The 13,434-nt window shown below is 36.4% G+C and overlaps 1 protein-coding gene across 1 annotated transcript in view; it reads left to right on the top strand.

Moving 5' to 3' along the window:
- The first annotated feature begins 994 nt into the window (after positions 1-994).
- The window catches only part of LOC124353122 (glycine N-acyltransferase-like protein 2), a 283,677-nt gene continuing 271,237 nt past the window's right edge, over positions 995-13,434 (top strand). Inside the window, exon 1 of the mRNA XM_046802963.1 lies at positions 995-1,148. The gene's annotated coding sequence lies outside the window, so the exon portion shown is untranslated. The remainder of the gene's footprint in view (positions 1,149-13,434) is intronic.

Genomic DNA, 13,434 nt, shown 5'->3' with positions numbered 1-13,434 from the left:
CATTTATACTAATATCAAGGACGTAGCCAGCGAGCACACCTAGGGGGTCCGGACCCCCCAACATTTTCAAGCTGAAAGATCCTTCTCAACATTGAAACGATGAAGAACTTTTTTTCTAGGGTATTTTTTAATATTTATCATATCCTACAATTAGATTCGAATAACTTTAAAACTGCAACCTCAAATTTATATTAATACCAAGGACCCATTAAGGCTAGTAAGGGAGTCCAAGGGGTCCGGACCTCCCAAATTTTGTTTTTTTTTGTTTCAGCAAACTTGTAACAAACGATTATTATTATTGAAAAAGGCCAGTACTACTGACATGTACTGCTGAAAGATCGTTCCTAAAATTGTAACGGCGAAGAACTTTTTAAGGAACAAAATGGGGAATGAGTGGTTGACTGCACTTACTACCTTACTTTCTGTCCACTACGGGGAAATATCAGTCGTGATTTTTAATATTTATATATACGGTATTTTTTAATATTTATCACATCCTACAATAAATTCGAATAATTAGAAAACTGCAAGCATTCCAACATCGAATTTATTCTAAAAGCAGGGACGTAGCCAGCGAGGGGATATAGGGGTCCGGACCCCCCAAAATTTCAAACTAAAAGATCCTTCTCAACATTGAAACGGTGAGGGACTTTTTAAGGAACAATATGGGGAATGAGCGGTTGACTAAACTTACCTTACTTTTTGTCCACTATGGGGAAACATCAGTCGTCTTGGCCCCCAATTTTTTTCGGTTCTGAGGGATTGATTTATAGTCGCTGGCACCGTGTTTCCTATGGAGCCCAACAATTTCACTGTTATCAGCGATTCCCCAGCGATAAGTCAGAGTGTAGGAAGGGAGGTTAGATCGTGTTCCGGAAGGTGACTCTCACACCCCACAGCCGCATTGGTGCGGGTAGGGGGTGGTTGGTGCGCGCGCCGCTAGATGTCTCTGGTGCTGCGCCCTGTATTGAGTGACTGACTGGTGCAGTGTGTGTGGTCTGCAGACGCAGTGGTAGTGCTAGTGACAGTGTAGTGTCGTGCAGTGTCAGTGTCGGTGTCGTGTCGGTGTAGTGTGCCAGTGTCGGGTGCAAGGTCCGGCGTCCGGCGACTCGTGTGTCCGGGCCTGGGATACACTACGCGCCGGAGAGGTAAGTCCTAGCCGCCTCTCTTGGGGAGTCGCAGCGCGGGGTACAAGATTTTGGGACCTAACCTGACGTGGGGTCTCTAATCTTGAAATAGATTATCCCGCTCACCACAAGAAAATCGCAATACTTACGTTTAAAAAATCCAAATTTTGATTAAAAAGTTCAACACTACGTATTAACTGTGTTTTAGTATCAATCAAATTTGTTAATTTTCTACAGCAAAATATTTATTACTTTAGCGTCAAGAATAAAACAGATACACTGATAACCGTTAACGTATACTTGAGTACCTATTATATTGACCAGATAGTCCATTTAATGTCTTATATATTCAGTGCACAATTATTATGAATAACGATGACGCATTCATTTCCAATCACGTGTTTTTCGGATCATCCACAATCCTTAAATTGATGGAGTAATAAGATTTCTGTCTCTTTTTCTATTGACGTACCTAAATGTGTTTTATTTGCATACTTGACTATTTATTATCATTAATTAAAAAATTAAATTTTCAAAAATTATATTTTGATAAAAGCAGTCTTACATGAAATATGAATCAATTCAGATTTTTCGTAGTAATATGATTAAATGTAAAAATATTTCAGTAATAATTATAAATTAAATTAATATAAGATGTATTTTTACGAATGAAAGAGAGAGAGAGAGAGCAGTAAAAAACAATAAATGTACATAGTGCAGTTTTTTTTTACTTTATTTTTAGTTCTAACAATAAATAAAAACGGTATTATATGTTTTACAAATCTTTATTTAAATTATTAAAATTTTGTTAGATAATAACTGATTAAGTATATCAGATAAGCCTAATTTATACGAAAATTGTATTTTTAGGTTATTGTATCAAATTTGCATTGTAACTGCCATTTTAATGTCATATATTAACACTGTCACATGCACACATATAGTCACGAGTCAACATTCCATTACAAAAGGTATACTTCCCCTATCGACTGACACGTGATTGCGTAAAGCCCGTGGCGGTGAGGGGTCTACTGGGGGGAGGGTGAGGGGACAGCACGTGGGGTTACACCAAGGCCGCACTATACACCAGGCCGGGAGTCACCCCCCTCCACTTAGCGCGCCACGTCATCGCAGTGGCCGGCCGCATCAGCTGAAACAAGCCGCACGGCGCACTGGCTGAGTAGCTCAAGGCAACACCAAACCATTCCACCCTGCGCTTGCACGTGATTAAGTGACTGTGGTTATTTATTCCTAGTTTGGATGATATGTGTAGTGTCGCAACTGTTGTTATTATTTCGCTTGTTAAACCACATACACCTAGTGCTTATTAAGTTGACAGTGTGTAAGTATTGAAGGTAAAAAATGTATCAAAATATCTAAATTGATCGTATCGTTAGATTTTAATACACAACTGTGAATATTAAATATTATAAAATGGGTAAGATTTAATGATGAATATTACAAGCCAATTAACTCAATGACAGACAAAAACCAGTTTATATTTAGAAAAATTTTGTTCATGGTTAGTTAAGTGGAATGAGGATAGAGATTCAAGGAGAAAAAGTAGGTAGTAGGAATGGTAAATTATCTAAAGAAACTCAAGAAGCTTTGTTACATACGACAAAAACTCTGTTAGAAATAGTCGAATTCTTAACTAAGAACCTAAAATTGTCCTACATCTTACTAGGAAAATTTCAAAACAGATAGTTTGGAAGCACGTTTTGGCCAATTTAGGCAAATGAGTGGGCCTGCTATAACATTTCAGTAAATCAGGTAATACAATCTGAAAAAAAGTTGAAAATATTAAGTCTCATTAAATTATACTCTGCAAAAACATTCTGAAATATGTATATCAGATATATTCTCTCAGAACGATGATTTAGAGAGAAATGTGAAAAAAAGAAATTGTTAAATCCAGTTTTTGACGAGTTTCAAGTAGATCTGAATGAAGTTATAGTTACAGAGAATGATATGTTAAGTTTAGTATATATTGGTGGTTATGTAAGCCATATTATTTTAAAGAATATATCATGTAAATCGTGCAAAGAATTGTTTAACCCTTGGTTCTGACTCAAATTGTTCTATCGGTCCTTTACGGAAGGATAATGTTTACTTTAACTTAATTGATAGGGGTGCCTTGAAATACCCCTCTGATTTCATTATGCAGGTTATTGTTATATCTTTTAAAGTTTTTTAAAGTTTGTTTATCTGATTAGATATGAAAGTAAATTTCTTCTGAGAAATAATCAGAGAGCAGTATTAAAAACAGACTATCTTAGAATTTTTGGCCTTAAATGAGAATGAAAAGTGTAACAGTTGTAATGTAGAAAAAAGTAAACTTACAGTACAATTCATTTTTTCATTTTGTAATATTCTTTTGAATAATTACTCCAGATCAGCAACTGATTCAATGAAAAGAAAAACAGTCTGAAAAGAATTGTAGTTTAAAAACAAAATCTAACAAAAAAGAGAAAAGTTTCTAAGTTAAGTTCAAACTAAAATGTACAAAAAACACATAAACAAAATTGAATTTGTAAATTTTTATTCTAACAAGTAACAAGTATTGTTTATGTTTATTTGGTATTTATAATTCTTTGTAATATCTGATGATTACCTACATACACTGTTTTACTAATATGTCATTTTTTACCTTTGCAACTTGTGAATACCTACTCAAAATAAGCATACTTTTATAAATTAAAATAAGTTTTTGAACTCACTTTTAATCTTCATTTATACCCCAACTTCCCAATATTGAAACAAATTAATAAGTCTTTTGATAGTTTAAGCCATCAAGTAGCTTTATAAACAGCATGAAGTGAAATGTTCTAATTTTAGTACATGTCTTTCAACTCAATTTTATTATTTTTATTCATGCGAAATAAGACAATATTGCCACAGATTTAAAGAGGATGATGTAAGCTTTAATTTGATATAACATACATAATTTTACTCCAGATTTTAAGCTGTCAAATGACAGGTTGTAAGTTGCGTATTTTTGCATTGAATGTAACGGCTGCTCCAAGCCGGTACGGCTTCTACTGTGACGTCACAGCTGGATGGCTCCGGCCTGGTGTATAGTGCGGCCTTGGTTACACGCACCTTACGCACTAAAAATCAATTCTGTACTCTGAGCGCCATTCACCCCTACCCTAACCCATCCTCGGTCGCGGGGCATTGTTATTATAATAATGACGTCTGGGCTGGGCTGGTGGACTCGAATCTGTTAATAGTATACATATTATGGTAAACGGCGTGGCGATGATATTTTCATCTTAAGTTCTCAGCCTCTTTTCGTGTAGAGTGTCGCCTCTTTTTTGACCGGTCTCTTATTTTTGCGCTAAACATAAAAGCCTGTCGTTATGGGTCTAGTTTTAATGGATTTTTTAAAAACATTTCTACAATTTACGATGTTAATGTAACGTTTTAGTCTAGTGCTTTTAAAGATTTTTAGTTTTTCTGATACGGCTAATTGTAAGTTTTAACAGTGTCTAATTGAATAATTTAATAGTCAGACATACCTTAGTTTGAAGCCAATGTGTTATAGTAGCTATTTAAAATTGTATGCGAAGATGGTTCAAGTAAATTTGTATAATTTTGCAGACAAGTGCAGGAACTACAAATTACGTGCCGTGGCACTAAAATGAAGGTGTTGTATAGGGATACAAGTGGCTCATCGTTAGGTGTAGTCCAGGATCCTTGAGCCAATTAGCATTGTTTAAGGACACACTGGTTTATCTTGACATTGATGAAGAAATGTTCTCTAAGAAAGACATGATAGTCAGTCATGCTAGTTTTGTGGAGGTCAAAATGAGCGGGTATAGAAAGGGTTGAAAATATAAAATTTTGGTTTTTCCCAGAGCATATTTTTCTTAACGTGACATACTAAAACCTACCGCCAGATAGGTAAATATAGGTAACATCAGAGTCAGCTAACCATTTTATACAGGGAATTAAAGTAGCAACGTTCATTGTCTGTATCTAGGTTTTTGACGGTGATGTAACCAAGGAGGTCTAAGACATAAATATAAAAGAATCTATGTGTCTGACGGTAGATTTTAAATGTAAAAAGCTAGGGTACAAAATTCAAGAAACATTTACAATTTTATAGTTTTAACCCTTTCGGTACCTCTTAATTTCGACCTCCGCCAAAATTAGCGTGGCTGATAGTTGATATCTGTCTTAGGAAAATTTCCTCTATCGATTTCAAGTAAAACCAGGGTGTTTGTTTATGCAGTGTAAATTTGCTCCAAGCTCCTAGACTAGTAGGCCTACCGGGATCTAATGGATGTAAAAAGGATTACTCTGAATATTGACAGTTTCTCTGAGATGCTATAAGGTATTGTGGAATTTTTTCTCTTTTGGATTGAAATTTCTGTCACCAGTTAAAAACAGGTATTTCTTAAAATAGTGTTATCCGTCTGTACGATAATTCTTGATAGAAAGGTCCCAGAACTGGACATTTTGTACATAGCTTCCTATTAGTCTAAGGAAGAATTCTATTGATTTTGGAATCAAAAGATCAAAATTAAAGGTAAACAAAATGGTAAAATGTTTACATTTTCCTTACGGGTAACCCTGTTCGCAACGAGAATAAACAGCTAAAACAGTATATTGAAGAACGAAAGAGTTATCTCACAAGCGGAGAGATACGGATTGCGCTTTTACCTTGTGTTTACTACACTAACGAACACACTGACCTTTAACTCCAAAATCAATACAGCTCTTTCTTGAACCAAGAGAAACCTATGTAGCGAGTTTCAAGTCTTTAGGTTCATGCTATCTAGTTATCGAAATTGACAAACGGACAGTCGGACGGACAAAGACACGATTAAAAAATACGCCTTGTCGGGTCCTTAAAATGCAGAAGAAAGACATTAGTAAACAAACAAGAGTATAATGTAAAGTTAATGATGTGATCTTTTGAATAAGCTACCAATACAGGTGATAAATTTACTTTATCGGACAAGTTGGTTTTATATAAAGATGGAACATGTAAACTTATCCTGCAATTTCATTACGTTTTTGCGGATCTATAATACTCCTATGTATCGATTTATTTACAATTTACTGGTAGTTTATCATAAGCCAAGGATAGGTCAATGTACGAACCATGGCAGTCTATGGTAAAAACTAGCTTAAATCCACTGTCTGACAAATTCAAGATGGTGACCTTTGCGTGCTTAGAATCACTGGAATATTACTACAGAAAAATGTGCCAGATATTTGTAAAATGCTCTGCACAGACAATATAGAACACATAACACTGACTGAAACACTGACCGCAGTACCATCCATCGGCCAGACCTAGGAACTACCGTTTGCATCACTACAGTAAGAACCACCAGAGAGTGCATTTGAGGGTGGAGCCTATTTGGCGCGTGACCTTGGAGCAGCTAATGAGGACTGTGCGACGTTGCCAAACTTGTACCCCTCTGTAACCGCAGCGCGCCGAGCCGGACAGCAGTTTACGTGTTGTGTGGCAACGTCGCGTGAGCCTGTCCATTCTATTGGTCGCCGCCAACTACACCCTTTCGTGACCCCTACTGTAGTGCTTTTCTGATGATTGGTCCTGGGTACTAAACATCTATGAGATTTCTGTCTCTGGAGTAGTGGCTGCATTTTGAGGAAACACAGTTTTATACATAGCCACTCTATGTGCCAAATTTTGTTCGGTGTCTTTTTACTTTCAGCTGTGAAGAAGGAAACAGAAAGGAAAGCTATAGTAATAGGAGAGGCAAAGGTTATGAGAAATTTATGAGTGCTGGAAACCAAAATATTGACCTCCTTTAATCTACCCAATTTCCACTCGTGGGTTGGTTGGACAGAGCCGCAAAAGTCCTGGACATCTAGTGTTTATGTAGCGGCTTCAAACAATCCTTGTGGTAATTCATTTAAGGAACAGAAATGCGAGAACAATAACTATTCTCTTATACGACTAGTTACAGCACCAATTGATCGTGTACGACAAGAACAATATTATGTTATTGGATTATGTACGACAAGAACACTATGTTATTAGATCGTGTACAGCAAGAACACTATGCTATTAGATCGTGTGCGAAAAGGACACTATGTTATTAGATCATGTACGACAAGAACACTATGTTATTAGATCGTGTACGGCAAGAACACTATGTTATTAGATCGTGTACGACAAGAACACTGTTTTAGATCGTGTACAACAAGATCATATTAGCTCGTGTACGACAGAACACCATGTTATTAGATCGTGTGCGACAAGAACACTGTTTTAGATCGTGTACAACAAGATCATCATATTAGCTCGTGTCGGAACACGACAAGAACACCATGTTATTAGATCGTGTACGACAAGAACACTGTTTTAGATCGTGTACAAACAAGATCATATTAGCTCGTGTACGACAAGAACACCATGTTATTAGATCGTGTGCGACAAGAACACTGTTTTTAGATCGTGTACAACAAGATCATATTAGCTCGTGTACGACAAGAACACCATGTTATTAGATCGTGTGCGACAAGAACACTATGTTATTAGATCGTGTATGACAAGAACACTATGTTATTAGATCGTGTACGATAAGAACACTATGTTATTAGATCGTGTGCGACAAGAACACTATGTAACTAGCAGCGGCACTATACTTCTGAGAAGAACCAGCCGTATCATCTGGTTGTCATGCACTTGACCGATATTGCAGGATGTAAAGTGCCTAGCAAAGAAAATCCTCTTATCACCTCAGCGTCAATGACACACTACTTTTACAGACCGCAATATCCAGCTTGTAGCAGGAAGCGAGGCCCTTCTATAGTGACGAATAGCGGATTCTGTGTTACAGTCCTATCAACATCAGCTAAAGCTAAAGCTACAGTCTGTATCGCATACATCATAATCAAGTTGAAACGTGCCACCTTGATTCAGTGGTAACCTTTATCTCATGTCTCGTGGCAATACATGGCAACCAGATATGTACTAGATGCAAAACCTACATGTAAATATGTGGACAGAGTTGCCGTCAACCCATATCTTGAAGCCCTGGTTGACATCTTATTTCTTGGTGGAGTTCTTAAATCAGTCTTGGAGAATACCGAGCATGGCTCTCCAGCAGCCCAGATGCGCAACCTGGGCTTGGCGAAACTCCTCTGCTCTTAAAAATTCTCCACCGAGTGGGGCGTCCACAAGGGGTTTCATTGTGCACGTTGATTTTTATTGTTGATAATACAACAGTTGTTTTAAAGTTTGTTATAGTTAATACAACAGCTGTTTTACAGTTTGTTATAATAACTGTATGTACAAATTTTCGATTTTTGTATTACATAAAGAAGTAAATAACCGATATTAATAATCAATATCGATATGGATAAACCGATAATGTGGAGCATCGAATATGACGACAGAACGTAATGAGTCTTACCAAAATTAATCAACAATCTTCATCTCATGTGTTGGTAAATTACTGAAAAAGTTATATGATTTTACTGATTTTCATAACAAATTTGGTTTATTCAACGATTTTTTTGGTTGTTATCATTGTTGCCCATAAAAACACAATACAAAGTTTAAAATTTTATTTTGTAACCTTAAATTGTAAACGTTTTACTCCAAGTGTTTTTGGACCAAGAGGCACTTATGTCTTTAGAAACTTTCTTCCAAGACGTACAGATTCCTTTCGAGACCAGGAAAGACCTGTCGGAGCTTTAATAAAGGAGTTTTTATATGGAATGTTTGCTGTTTTTGTTCTTTGGTTTTGCCCAAGCGTGTACGTTTTGCAAATTGAATTGTTATTCAACAGACACAACGCATATTTAAAACTATTATTAATACCGGAAGTTAGAGCTACATGTATTATATAGTTGTAATACTCTATTATATTTTAAGGAGGCAACTTGAAAATATGCCTTTATGAAACTTCAAATAGCACTTTGAAAATCCTCACAGTTGACCTTTATTATTTCTAAACATAGCGGTGATATTATCACATTAAATGGTGACTACTATGATTGGACATATTGTTCCCTCCAGAGGTCGAGGTACCTCATTGCAAACAGTGAGATTATAGTAAATTTTAAAACCACACAGCAGAATTTTGGTTTTGGAAGTATGAAAGTACTACGAGTATAATACATTGCACTGTTCAATTGATCTAAACACTTACGAGTGTTTACAGCACAACTTTCAAAACACTGTATGCAAACTACAAGATTATACACAGAGATAAAATATAGTACTTTGTTTAAAGTTTATTATTGACGATGGAAAGTGTGAAAGGATAACAGGATTTCGGACATTTGCCATCGGTATAGGTTATAAAAGGTATAAAACAACGTTTCGAGGATTGGAATCTATCCTCTTCATCAGGTGGAGAAGGTGTTAATACATACAAAAATAACGAACAGAAAGAAGTAAAGAAAGTAAAGGAAAGGGTTCAAACATACCCCAAAGCTGCAGATTCCAATCCTGGAAACGTTGCGTTATACCTTTTAGAACCTATAACGATAATAATATAGTAGATGTAAAGTACTGTAAGTACGTAATAATGTTATAGTTTTGAAAATGAATTAATCAATACTAAAGCAAATGGGTTTTAGTAGTTTTATAAAATATTGTGTATGTAGTATTAAATTTAGTATCGCGTGCATAATGACATAGTAGACTACACATAATAAATATCCCTTGAGTTATATTTATGTTAATGGAAACAAGATATTTTATATATTTATACTTCTTTAAAACTTTATAAGTATGGTTTATATAGTAGTAAATACTGTAATATTTGAGGTTATAACCTACAATTGTTAAGAGTTAGAGAACATTAATAAGGACGTTGTTAAAGAACGCTAACGCCCATAAAAAAACGATAACTTTTTCATATTATTATTTCTCAAACATGTCATATGTCAAACATCGTTTTTAACGACTTGGTTTACTTAAAAAATACATTCATTTGTTAAGGGTCAGACTTGTTTTTTCATTTTATTGTTGCCCTATTCCTCACGTCCAATGATATAAATGTTAACAGGTTTCACTTGACCAAAGAATTAAAGTCCTGTTCTGTATTGTGACTTGGCATATCGTATAAATTTATGTGTTGGAATATATTGGATTTGGTCAAGGTTTTGAGTTAACGGGTGAAAAGATAATCTTGCAATATAAGCTCAATTACAAGAAACTTAAAAATTAAACGAATAATTTAAAACGTCAACATGTTTGTTTTTGTATGTTCGTTTTTATTGTATTTTTTTTTTGGAAACTTATAATCAAGAATTGTGACGAAACAGTTTTTAAAAGTTAATTCAACAAATTTTCACCTTAAAAAATTATATATTGGTGGCGAAAAGCTTATACTAGACTGTCATATAAATTTTCCGATTCACAAAATATATACAGGGTGTCACAAACTTCTGTGGGCGATAGTACTGATAATTTCAAACGAGAAATTTCATATAACATAGGTCGAGAAATGTCTCGTTTGACCGCTAGCAGCCATTTTGTATAAAAAAAACTATTATCTCTAAAACTAGTTAAAAAACAACAAACAACTGATACCTCTCAACTGTGACATGTTTAGCGCTCCAGACTTGTGCAAGCGTATCTTTATAATACTCTTGCTCGCTTATGCGTTGACTGATTTCGTTGGAATTGTTATAGTCTAAGAGCCCGCGACGCCCCAGACATTCGTTATTTCATAAAAGCTGACAACTTGTCAGTATACGAGTACTATACAGGTTATAAACGTACCTCGAGTATGGAGCCTGGGTCGCGGTGGCTTCGACAGGTAACAGGTAGTAAAAGGTGAGTGAAATCACAGTTTAAATTCGTAATAGTGTAAAGCTCAGTTTTTATACATTTCAACATGAAACAACGATAGAAAGCTGCATGTGCGATGCCGGAAACTTTAGTATAGTTCCAACCCCCTGCCAGGCACCCCTAAAGTACGATTAATAAAAATTAGTACTTTCGTCATATTATAAAACCTGAAATTTATATATGCTATTAGGGTAACTATAAAAAGATGTTTTCTGAGTTCCCAGACACTTTCTATGGTTCCTTCATGCAGCCAGACACCTCCAAAAGTTTACTGTAAGTGCGAGCGCGAGAGATATACATACAAGCGGGTGCGAGTGAGATAGTACGTAATGTCTACGGCGGATCTTTTACTGCGCATCAGCTGTCTTATATTCCGAACGTTTGTTTGAATACATAGTAGTGTGATTTATACATACAAGCGGGTTGCGAGTGAGATAGTAACGTAATGTCTACGGCGATCTTTTACTGCGCATCAGCTGTCTTATATTCCGAACGTTTTTTGAATACATAGTAGTGTGATTTATACATACAAGCGGGTGCGAGTGAGATAGTACGTAATGTCTACGGCGATCTTTTACTGCGCATCAGCTGTCTTATATTCCGAACGTTTTTTGAATACATAGTAGTGTGATTTATACATACAAGCGGGTGCGAGTGAGATAGTACGTAATGTCTACGGCGATCTTTTACTGCGCATCAGCTGTCTTATATTCCGAACGTTTGTTTGAATACATAGTAGTGTGATTTATACATACAAGCGGGTGCGAGTGAGATAGTACGTAATGTCTACGGCGATCTTTTACTGCGCATCAGCTGTCTTATATTCCGAACGTTTGTTTGAATACATAGTAGTGTGATTTATACATACAAGCGGGTGCGAGTGAGATAGTACGTAATGTCTACGGCGATCTTTTACTGCGCATCAGCTGTCTTATATTCCGAACGTTTGTTTGAATACATAGTAGTGTGATTTATACATACAAGCGGGTGCGAGTGAGATAGTACGTAATGTCTACGGCGATCTTTTACTGCGCATCAGCTGTCTTATATTCCGAACGTTTGTTTGAATACATAGTAGTGTGATTTTATACATACAAGCGGGGTGCGAGTGAGATAGTACGTAATGTCTACGGCGATCTTTTACTGCGCATCAGCTGTCTTATATTCCGAACGTTTTTTGAATACATAGTAGTGTGATTTATACATACAAGCGGGTGCGAGTGAGATAGTACGTAATGTCTACGGCGATCTTTTACTGCGCATCAGCTGTCTTATATTCCGAACGTTTTTTGAATACATAGTAGTGTGATTTATACATACAAGCGGGTGCGAGTGAGATAGTACGTAATGTCTACGGCGATCTTTTACTGCGCATCAGCTGTTCTTATATTCCGAAACGTTTGTTGAATACATAGTAGTGTGATTTATACATACAAGCGGGTGCGAGTGAGATAGTACGTAATGTCTACGGCGATCTTTTACTGCGCATCAGCTGTCTTATATTCCGAACGTTTGTTTGAATACATAGTAGTGTGATTTATACATACAAGCGGGTGCGAGTGAGATAGTACGTAATGTCTACGGCGATCTTTTACTGCGCATCAGCTGTCTTATATTCCGAACGTTGTTTTTGAATACATAGTAGTGTGATTTATACATACAAGCGGGTGCGAGTGAGATAGTACGTAATGTCTACGGCGATCTTTTACTGCGCATCAGCTGTCTTATATTCCGAACGTTTTTTTGAATACATAGTAGTGTGATTTATACATACAAGCGGGTGCGAGTGAGATAGTACGTAATGTCTACGGCGATCTTTTACTGCGCATCAGCTGTCTTATATTCCGAACGTTTTTTGAATACATAGTAGTGTGATTTATACATACAAGCGGGTGCGAGTGAGATAGTACGTAATGTCTACGGCGATCTTTTACTGCGCATCAGCTGTCTTATATTCCGAACGTTTTTTTGAATACATAGTAGTGTGATTTATACATACAAGCGGGTGCGAGTGAGATAGTACGTAATGTCTACGGCGATCTTTTACTGCGCATCAGCTGTCTTATATTCCGAACGTTTTTTGAATACATAGTAGTGTGATTTATACATACAAGCGGGTGCGAGTGAGATAGTACGTAATGTCTACGGCGATCTTTTACTGCGCATCAGCTGTCTTATATTCCGAACGTTTTTTGAATACATAGTAGTGTGATTTATACATACAAGCGGGTGCGAGTGAGATAGTACGTAATGTCTACGGCGATCTTTTACTGCGCATCAGCTGTCTTATATCCGAACGTTTGTTTGAATACATAGTAGTGTGATTTATACATACAAGCGGGTGCGAGTGAGACAGTACGTAATGTCTACGGCGATCTTTTACTGGCGCATCAGCTGTCTTATATTCCGAACGTTTTTTTGAATACATAGTAGTGTGATTTATACATACAAGCGGTGCGAGTGAGATAGTACGTAATGTCTACGGCGATCTTTTACTGCGCATCAGCTGTCTTA

Source organism: Homalodisca vitripennis, chromosome 1, assembly GCF_021130785.1.
Source record: "Homalodisca vitripennis isolate AUS2020 chromosome 1, UT_GWSS_2.1, whole genome shotgun sequence".
In the NCBI taxonomy this organism is placed as follows: domain Eukaryota; kingdom Metazoa; phylum Arthropoda; class Insecta; order Hemiptera; family Cicadellidae; genus Homalodisca; species Homalodisca vitripennis.
The sequence above is the reverse complement of the archived record's forward strand: the minus strand, read 5'-3'. Positions and strand labels throughout refer to the sequence as shown.